The following is an 11359-nucleotide window of genomic DNA, read 5'->3' on the forward strand; positions in this document are numbered from 1 at the left end:
AGTTTGAGTAGGATAGGTGTTAACTCTTCTCTAAAATTTTGGTAGAATTCAGCTGTGAAGCCATCTTGTCCTGGACTTTTGTTTGTTGAAAGATTTCTGATTATGATTTTGATTTCTTTTTTTGTGATGGGTCTGTTAAGATTTTCTATTTCTTCCTGGTTCAGTTTTGGAAAGTTATACTTTTCTAAGAATTCATGCATTTCTTCCAAGTTGTCCATTTTATTGGCATATATTGCTGATAGTAGTCTCTTATGATCCTTTGTATTTTTGTATTGTCTGTTGTGATTTCTCCATTTTCATTTCTAATTTTGTTGATTTGATTCTTCTCCTTTGCTTCTTGATGAGTGTGGCTAATAGTTTGTTTACTTTATTAATCTCCTTGAAGAACCAGCTTTTAGCTTTTTTGATTTTTGCTATGGTCACTTTTGTTTGTTTTGCATTTATTTCTGCCCTAATTTTTGTGATTTATTTTCTTCTACTAACCCTGGGGTTCTTAATTTCTTCCTTTTCTTGTTGCTTTAGGTGTAGAGTTAGGTTATTTATTTCATTTCTCTCCTGTTTCTTGAGGTAGGCTTGTATGGCTATGAACCTTCCCATTAGCATTTATAAATAGCCAATTATCAAACAACAAGTGCTCAATTTCACTAGTGATTGAGACAATATAAATTAAAACCACAATGCAATACCACTACACATTCACAAGAATTGCTAAAATGAAAAAGAAAAAATCAAGAGTTGACAAAGTTGTGAAGAATCTTGGACATTTATACATTGTGGGCATGTAAATTTGTACAAACACTTTGGCTGGAAATATCTATTAAAGCTAAGCATATGCCTGTTTTATGATCCTTCTACTGCACTTGTAGGTATATATGAAATAGAAATTTGGGCATAATTTTACCAAGAGATACCTACTAGAACGCGCCTATCAACACTATGCTGAATAGTTAAAATTCTGAAAATCTGAGTGTCCATTAAGGGTAGGATAGATAAATAAATCATAGTATATTCACACAGTGGGAGGCTACAGAGCAATGCCAATGAGTGGTCCACAATGAAACCCCAAAATATGGATTCTCACAAAGTGAATGTGAAGTATTAGTCACTAGTCATGTCTGACTCTCTGAGACTTCATAGACTATAGCCCGCTAGGATTCTCTGTCCATGGGATTCTCCAGGCAGGAATACTGGAGTGAGTTGCCATTCCCTTCTCCAGGGGATCTTCCTGACCCAGGGAATGAACCCAGGTCCCTGAATTGCAGGTGGAATCTTTACCATCTGAGCCACCAGGGGAGCCCACAAACATAATATTAAATGGAAAAATGAAGACACAAACAAAAATTGCATGATTCCACTTATATAAAATATAAAGCTGTAAAACAACTCTATATTGGCAGTTACTTTGAAGGAGAGAGTAATGACTTGAAGGGAATGCATGGATGTGTTACTGGTTACTGGTAAAAAAAATAGTCTGTCTCCTGATGAGACTGCTAGTAAAACAACCTAGTATCATACTTGAGTCTTCCTATTTTAAAATGGCTTGGCAATGTATTGTAATTGGAAACAGCAATGTCATTCTTCTCACAGATCTTTCACATTTAATATAGATAATCACAGCAATTCCAAGTATTATATGAATTTGCACTTTGCTCTCCCTTATGAATCTAGGGTGATATTTTCAAATCCAGATTCATAATTAAAAAGTAACAAAATGTTGAGGGACCACTGACCACATATATGATTTGCAATAATGAAACTAATACAGTAAGGTGGCAGCTGATATGTCAGGTGTTGTAAATGAAAAGTTGGCCATTTCATTATGAATATAATTTTATATTTTTTATATCTATTAATTTTATTCATTCATGAAAACAGTATTATTGGTGACATTATACTCCTTGTGACAACTGATTCTTTGGAATATAAGTATTCAATTATTGAATTCCTCATGCCTTGTCTTGCTCCCATCCCTCAAATCATGTGTACCTCCCCATCCCAGTTTATCCAATCTCAGGTGGGGATGAGATCTCCCCATTCTCCATGGGGTAAATGAGAGAATTATGGCAGATTTATTTACTTAGCTTTGAGAAGATAGAGGTCTTAGAAACGCTTCTGTAGTTCATAAATTTTCATGTAGCAGACTGAATAACAGTCACCCAAAGATACTGGGTCTTAATCTTTAGAACTTCATTATCTCAACATAGTAATATTATTCTGGATTATCCAGATGGGCCCTAATCACAAGAATCTTTATAAGAGTGAGAAAAAGAAAAAAACACAACAGAAGGTCATGTAATGACAAGTAGAGATTAGAATGTTGTGGCCGCAAGACAAGGAATACCAAGGAATATCTGCACCCACAGAAGCTGGAATAGGTAAAATAAAATGGATTCTCCTCTCGAATCTGCAGAAGTGCAGCCCTGCCAACACCTTGATTTCAATTTAATGAAAATTTTTTGGACTCCAAAACTGTGAGAAAGTAAATTTCTGTTGTTTTAAGCCACCAGGTGTATGGTAATTTGTTACAGCAGCCACAGGAAATTAACATACCAATCTTCTCATACAGATCATATATATATATATATATATATATATATATATACACACACACACACACACACACACCCCAGGGAAGTCCTATACACACACACAAATACTTTAATTAACCTGTTAGCTGACCACAGAGATGAAAGTGTTCTATACACCACTCACCTTCCTGATTCCCAATGCCCAGCACCATGGCAGGTATACACCAACATTTCTTTGGGAGTAAATTAAGGATAAGAAATAGTATTGTGCTTTTCTCTGACACCTTTAGGAACTTTCATCACTAAACTGAAATTCACATATTAGAAATTTAGAGACAGGAAAAAAAAAAAAACTATGACCTTGCTAATCCAAGTGTGGTCTGATAACCAGCAGCATTGGCATCATGTGGGAGGTTGTCAGAAACAAGTATCAGGCTCCACCCTAAATCTACTAAATCAGTGTCTGCCTTTTAAGAAGATACCTGATGATTCCTGTACAATGAGATAATCAAGAAATATGAGCCAATTCTTTGATGAGGGATTGGGGGCAGGAGGAGAAGGGGACAACAGAGGATGAGATGCCCGGACGGCATCACTGACTCAATGGACATGAGTCTGAGTGAACTCCGAGAGTTGGTGATGGACAGGGAGGCCTGGCGTGCTGTGATTCATGGGGTCGCAAAGAGTCGGACACGACTGAGTCACTGAAATGAACTGAACAAATTACTGTTAACTTTTTAAGGTATAATGACTTTGAGTTAAAGGAGCCATTTTAGAGGTACATATTAAACATCTTTGAATAAAATTATATAATATCTGGAATTTATTTCAAATCATTCTGGAAGTGAGGATGGGTAGTAGATAGTGGTTTACAAAGGGCAAGTTTGTCCATAAAATGATAATTATATGGAAGGAAAAAGGTAAAATTGTCATTATATGCAGTGATATCATACTATATATAGAAAACACTTAAAAATCCACAGGCTTCCTTGGTGGTTTAGCCTGCCAATGCAGGAGACATGTATTTGATCCCTAGATTGGGAAAATCCTCTGCAGAAGGAATTGTCAACCCACTCCAGTATTCCTGCCTGGGAAATCCCATGAAGAGTGGAGCCTGGTGGGCTACTGTCCATGGGGCTACAAAGAGTGGGACACGACTTGGGGGCTAAACAACAACAAAGACTATAAAGAAAGAAAGCAAAGTCGCTCAGTTGTATCCGACTCTTTGAGATCCTATAGACAGTAGCCCGCCAGGCTTCACCTTCCATGGGATTTTCCAGGCAAGAATACTGGAGTGGGGGGTCGGTCCTAAGATGGCAGACGAATAGGATGGCGAGACCACTTTCTCCTCAAAAAATTCATCTAAAGAACATTTGAACGCTGAGCAAATGCCACAAAACAACTTCTGAATGCTGGCGGAGGACACCAGCACCCAGAAAGGCAGCCCATTTTCTTCAAAAGGAGGTAGGAAAAATTATAAAAGATAAAAAGAGATGGGAAATATGTGTACACCCATGGCGGATTCATATTGATGTATGGCAAAAGCAATACAATATTGTAAAGTAATTACCCTCCAATTAAAATAAATTTAAATTTAAAACAAAGAGAGAAACAAAAGAGATAGGAATGGATACCTATCCTGGGGAGGGAGTCTTAAAAGAGGAGAAGTTTCCAAACACCAGGAAACCCTCTCACCAGCGCGTCTGTGGGGAGTTTTGGAATCTCAGAGGGTAACATAACCGGGAGGATAAATAAATAAATAAAACCCATAGATTATGCACCTAACAGCAACTCCCAGGGGAGAAGTAGCCCAGACACTCACGTCCACCACCAGCAAGCAGGGGCTGAACAGGGAGGCATGGGCTGCATTGCTTAGGGTAAGAACCGGGCCTGAATGCCCTGAGGGAAATCTGAGGGAGCTTACATGAGATAGGAACCCAAACCATGGAATAGCCAGAGAGAGGGGTGAAAAAAAAAAAAAAGAGGAAAGAGAGAGAGAACTTTCCTGTGAAAAGCTCTAAGCTAAGGCAGGTCATGTATGGATGTGAGAGTTGGACTGTGAAGAAAGCTGAGCACTGAAGAATTGATGCTTTTGAACTGTGGTGTTACAGAAGACTCTTGAGAGTCCCTTGGACTGAAAGGAGATCCAACCAATCCGTTCTAAAGGAGATCAGTCCTGGGTGTTCATTGGAAGCACTGATGCTAAAGCTGAAACTCTAATACTTTGGCCACCTCATGCAAAGGGTTGACTAATTGGAAAAGACCCTGATGCTGAGAGGGATTGGGGGCAGGAGGAGAAGGTGATGACAGAGGATGAGATGGCTGGATGGCATCACCGACTCGATGGACATGAGTTTGGGTAAATTTTGGGAGCTGGTGATGGACAGGGCGGCCTGGCGTGCTGCGATTCATGGGGTCGCAAAGAGTCGGACATGAGTGAGTGACTGAACTGACTGACTGAAGGCACTTCCAGGCCCGCTCATGGAACAAAGGACTGAGGGAATACCAGAGGAGAGTTAGATGGCTGCAGACTGGCCCATCCCCCACTGAAGACAGGGAGGCAGGAAGGTGGCAGCCAGAACCAGAAAGGGGCAAACTCGGCCCAGAGATGGCATCCCCTACCAAACTGCGAGCAGGCTTCCAGTTGCTACAAGTCTTCCTGGGGTCCTGGACGGTTGACATCTGCCAGGAGGGCCCCAGCCAGAGATTATCTCTAAAGAGCAGACACACAGCACACCTGAGACAGCGGTTCTGTTGTGCACCCAGGAAACCAAGCAGCTGGGACCAAGGAGGTGATAAGATACACCGCCCCACCTGGGGGGACTGCACTGGCCACGCACCTGGTCACCTGAGCTGCTCAGACCTGGGAAGGACACAAAACGCAAGCCCAATTCAGTGCCTTTGTGGAGTACTCGAGAACCTGAATCAGAGCTGCATAGATCTGGGAAGTGCACGCAACCCAGGTCCCACTTTAGACAGTTCCCCAGCAGAGCAATCTGGAGCCTGAGCAGCCTAGACCAGGAAAGCACACACGCCGTGAGCAGGGGCAAACCCAGTGTGGCACGGACACTGAGAGCACTCCCCACACATGCCAGTGATATTTGTTTGCAGTGTTCATCCCTCCCCACAGCACAATTGAACAAGTGAGCCTAAATAAATGACCACCTTCGCCCCCTTGTGTCAGGGCAGAAGTTGTACACTGAAGAGACTTGCAAACAGAGGAAGCCGAAATAAACAAAGAAGAGGGAAGGGCTTTGGAAGTGACATGTGCAACAGATTAAAACCCTGTAGTTAGCACTGGTTATAGTGAAAGGGACCTGTAGACCTTGAGAAGAATTACAAAGTGGAACAAGGAACTATCTGAAACTGAACTGACCACACACTTCCCTCAATAGCTCCAGAGAAATTCCTAGATATATATTTACTAGTTTAATTTTTAAGTTATTACTTCTTTAATTTTCATTTTTAAAACCAATTATTACCTTGAAAAGAAGACCCTATTTTTAAAGCAAATTTTATATTTTTTAATATAACTTTTGTGTTTTTTTTTTGTTTGTTTAATACTGTGTTTTTGAGAGTCTAACTTCTACTCTAGATTTTTAATCTTTGCTTTTTGGTATTTGTTATCAATTCTGTACCTTTAGGAATCCAATCTTCAGTACCAATTTTTACATGGGAGTGTGATTACTAGTTTGATTGCTCTTTCCCCTTTTGACTCTCCTTTTTCTCGCTGAGATCACCTCTATCTCCTTATTCCCCCTCATCTACTTAACTCTGTGAATCTCTTTGGGTGTTCCAGGCTGTGGAGAAAACTTAGGGAACTGATCACAGGCTAGATTGGTCTCTCTCCTTTTGAGTCCCTCTCCTCTCATCCTGGTAACCTCTATCTCCTTCCTCCCTCTTCTTTGCTCTATGGAACTCCATGAACCTCCCTGAATGTTCCAGACTGTGGACAGCAAATAGGGAATTGGTTACTGGCTAGACTGCTCTCTCCCCTTTTGATTTCCCGTCTTCTCCTGGTCACCTCTATCTCCCTCCTCCTTCTTCTTTTCTTCATGTAACTCTGTGAACATCTCTGGGTGTCCCACACTATGGAGAATCTTTCCACCATTAACCTAGATGTTTTATCATCGGTGCTGTATGGATGGAGAAGTGTTGAGGCTACTATAAGAATAAGACTGAAAGCCAGAGGCAAGAGGCCTGAATTCAAAACTTGAGAAAATCAGAAACTCCTGTCTCCAGGGACCATTAATTGACAAAAACTCATCCAAAAGCCTCCATACATTCACTGAAACCAAGCTCCACAAAAAAGCAAACAATATTCAGAGTAAGACATGCCAAGCTAATTCCCCAACAGTGCAGGAACATAACCCTAAGCACAAAAACACACATGGCCAAAAGTCACACCAAACCCATAGACACCTTAGACACCTTAGAACTCAAGACTGGACACTTCATTGCACTCCAGAAAGAAGAGATCCAGCTCCACACACCAGAAAACCAACACAAGCTTCCCTAACCAGGAAACCTTGACAAACCACTCATCCAAACCCACCCTATGGAGGAACCTGCACAATAAGAGGAACCACAAACTTCCAGCATACAGAAAACCACCCCAAACACAGCAACCTAAACAAGGTGAAAAGGCAGGGAAATATTCAGCAGGTAAAGGAACATGATAAAAGTGTACCAAAACAAACAAAAGAGGAGGAGACAGGGAGTCTAACTGAAAAAGAGATCAGAATAATGATAGCAAAAATGATCCAAAAATTTGAAAACAAAATGGAGTTACAGATAAATAGTCTGGAAACAAGGATTGAGAAGATGCAAGAAAAGTTTAAGGATCTAGAAGAAATATAAAAGAGTCAATCAAAAATGAATAATGCAATAAATGAGATCAAAAGCACTCTTCAGGGAACCAAAAATAGAATAACTGAGGCAGAAGATAGGATAAGTGAGGTGGAAGATAGAACGGTGGAAATAAATGAAACTGAGAGGAAAAAATAAAAAAGAATTAAAAGAAATGAGGACAACCTCAGAGACGTCTGGAACAAAGTTAAACACCCCAACATTCGAATCATAGGAGTCCCAGAAGAGGAAGACAAAAAGAAAGGCCATGAGAAAATACTTGAGGAGATAATAGTTGAAAACTTCCCTAAAATATGCAAGGAAGTAGCCACCCAATTCCAAGAAACCCAGAGAGTCCCAAACAGGATAAAGCCAAGGTGAAACATCCCAAGACACATATTAATCAAATTAACAAGATCAAATACAAAGAACAAATATTAAAAACAGCAAGGGAAAAACAACAAATAACCCACAAGGGGATCCCAATAAGGATAACAGCTGATCTTTCAATAGAAACTCTTCAGGCCAGAAGGGAATGGCAGGACATACTTAAAGTGATGAAAGAGAAAAACCTACAACCCAGATTACTGTAACCACCAAGAATCTTATTCAAATATGAAGGAGAAATCAAAAGCTTTACAGACAAGCAAAAGCTCAGATAATTCAGCACCACCAAACCAACTCTTCAACAAATGATAAATGATCTTCTCTAGACAGAAAACACAGAAAAGGCTTATAAACTCGAATGCAAAACAACAAAGTAATTGGCAATGAGATCATACTTATCAATAATTACCTTAAATGTAAGTGGGTTGAATGCCCCAACCGAAAGAGAAACACTGGCTGAATGGATATAAAAACAAGACCCCTAAATATGCTGTCTACAAGAGACCCACCTCAAAACAAGGGGCACATACAGACTGAAAGTGAAGGGTTGGAAAAAAAATTCATGCAAATGTAGACCAAAGAAAGCAGGAGTAGCAATACTCATATCAGATAAAATAGAGTTTGAAAGACAGGCAATGAAAAGAGACAAAGAAGGACACTACATAATAATCAAAGGATCAATCCAAGGAGAAGATAAAACAATTATAAATATATATGCACTCAACATAGGAACACCTCAATATGTAAGGCAAATGCTAACAAATATGAAAGGGGAAATTAACAATACACAATAATAGTGGGAGACTTTAATACCCACTCACACCTATGGATAAATCAACTAAACAGAAAATTAGCAAGGAAACACAAACTTTAAATGATACGATGGGCAGGTTAGACCTAAATGATATCTATAGGACATTTCACCCTAAAACAATGAATTTCACCTTTTTTTCAAGTGCACGTGGAATTTTCTCCAGGATAGATCACATCCTCGGCCATAAATCTAGACTTGGTAAATTAAAAAAAAAAAGTCAAATCATTCCAAGCATCTCTCTTAATCAAATGTGGTAAGAAAATGTCGACTACAGAAGAAAAAAAAAAAAAAAACTTTAAAAAATACAAACCTATGGAGGCTGAACAATACACTTCTGAATAATAAGCAAATCACAGAAGAAATAAAAAAAGAAATCAAAATATGCATCAGTTCAGTTCGGTTCAGTCGCTCAGTCCTGTCCGACTCTTTGCGGCCCCATGAATTGCAGCACACCAAGCCTCCCTGTCCATCACCATCTCCCAGAGTTCACTCAAACTCACGTCCATCAAGTTGGTGATGCCATCCAGCCATCTCATCCTCTGTCATCCCCTTTTCCTCCTGCCCGCAATTCCTCCTAGCATCAGAGTCTTTTCCAGTGAGTCAACTCTTCACATGAGGTGGCCAAAGCACTGGAGTTTCAGCTTTAGCATCATTCCTTCGAGAGAACACCCAGGGCTAATCTTTAGAATGGACAGGTTGGATCTCCTTGCAGCCCAAGGGACTCTCAAGAGTCTTCTCCAACACCACAGTTCAAAAGCATCAATTCTTTGGTGCTCAGCTTTCTTCACAGTCCAACTCTCACATGACCACTGGAAAAACCATAGCCTTGACTAGACGGGCCTTTGTTGGCAAAGTAATGTCTCTGCTTTTTAATATGCTATCTAGGTTGGTCATATTGTTGGTCAACTCTTTTGGTCATTTTTCTATTGGGCTGTATATTATTTTGTTTATATATACTGGATGAGTCCTAGGACAGATATATACACTACAAATATCTTTTTCCACTTAGTCACTGCATTTTAATTCTCTATAGTATGAAAATGGTATGTTTTGCTAAAAGTAAGGTCATGGTAGATTTTTTTTAAAATTTTTACTGAAATATAGATTAATAAAACTTCTTTCTGCTGTATAGCAAAGTGACTTAGCTATACATATATATTTAACTTCATATTATTTTCCATTCTGGTTTATCACAGGATATGGAATATTTATCCCATGTGCAATACAGTAGGAGCTTGTTGTTTATCTGTTTTACATATAAATAGTTAGTATCTGATAATTTCTAATTCTTATTATTAATAATATATCCATCCTCCATTGTTTTCCCCTTTGGTAGCCATAAATTTGTTTTCTATATCTGTGAGTATGTTTTGTAAATAGGTTAATTTGTATCACAAAATATTATAATTCCACATGTAAGTGGTATCATATGGTATTTGTCTTTCTCTTTCTGACTTACTTCACTTAGTAACTTAGTATGATAATTTCCAAGTCCATCCATGTTGCTGCAAATAGTATTATTTTACTTTTTTATTGATGAATAGAGCCAGATATCCTGGAATGTGCAGGCAAGTGGGCCTTAGAAAGAATCACTATGAAAAAGCTAGTGGAGGTGATAGAATTCCAGTTGAGCTATTTTAAATCCTGAAAGATGATGCTGTGAAAGTGCTGTACTCAATATGCCAGCAAATTTGGAAAACTCAGCAGTGGCCACAGGACTGAAAAAGGTCAGTTTTCATTCCAATCCCAAAGAAAGACAATGCCAAAGAATGCTCAAACTACCACACAATTGCACTCATCTCACACGCTAGTACGGAGAAGGCAATGGCACCTCACTCCAGTACTCTTGCCTGAAGAATCCCATGGATGGAGGAGCCTGGTAGGCTGCAGTCCATGGGGTTGCAAAGAGTCGGACACAACTGAGTGACTTCACTTTCACTTTTCAATTTCATGCATTGGAGAAGGAAATGGCAACCCACTCCAGTGTTCTTGTCTGGAGAATCCCAGGGATGAGGGAGTCTGGTGGGCTGCCATCTATGGGGTCCAACAGAGTCAGACAAGACTGAAACAACTTAGCAGCAGCAGTAGCACATACTAGTAAAGTAATGCTCAAAATTCTCCAAGCCAGGCTTCAGCAATATGTGAACAATGAACTTCCAGATGTTCAAGCTGGTTTTAGAAAAGGCAGAGGAACCAGAGGTCAAATTGCCAACATCCACTGGATCATGGAAAAAGCAAGAGAGTTACAGAAAAAAAAAATTTCTGCTTTATTGACTATGACAAAGCCTTTTACTGTGTGGATCACAATAAACTGAGGAAAATTCTGAAAGAGATGGGAATACCAGACCACCTGACCTGCGTCTTGAGAAAAATATATGCAGGTCAGGAAGCAACAGTTAGAACTGGACATGGAACACCAGACTGGTTCCAAATAAGAAAAGGAGTACGTCAAGGCTGTATACTGTCACCCTGCTTATTTAACTTATATGCAGTATATCACGAGAAACGCTGGGCTGGAAGAAGCACAAGCTGAAATCAAGATTGCCAGGAGAAATATCAATAACCTCATACGTGCAGATTACACCACCCTTATGACAGAAAGTGAAGAGGAACTAAAAAGCCTCTTGATGAAAGTGAAAGAGGACAGTGAAAAGGTTGGCTTAAAGCTCAACATTCAGAAAACGAAGATCATGGCATCTGGTCCCATCACTTCATGGGAAATAGATGGGGAAACAGTGGAAACAGTGTCAGACTTTATTTTTCTGGGCTCCAAAATCACTGC

Source organism: Bos taurus, chromosome X (assembly GCF_002263795.3).
Source record: "Bos taurus isolate L1 Dominette 01449 registration number 42190680 breed Hereford chromosome X, ARS-UCD2.0, whole genome shotgun sequence".
Lineage (NCBI taxonomy): Eukaryota > Metazoa > Chordata > Mammalia > Artiodactyla > Bovidae > Bos > Bos taurus.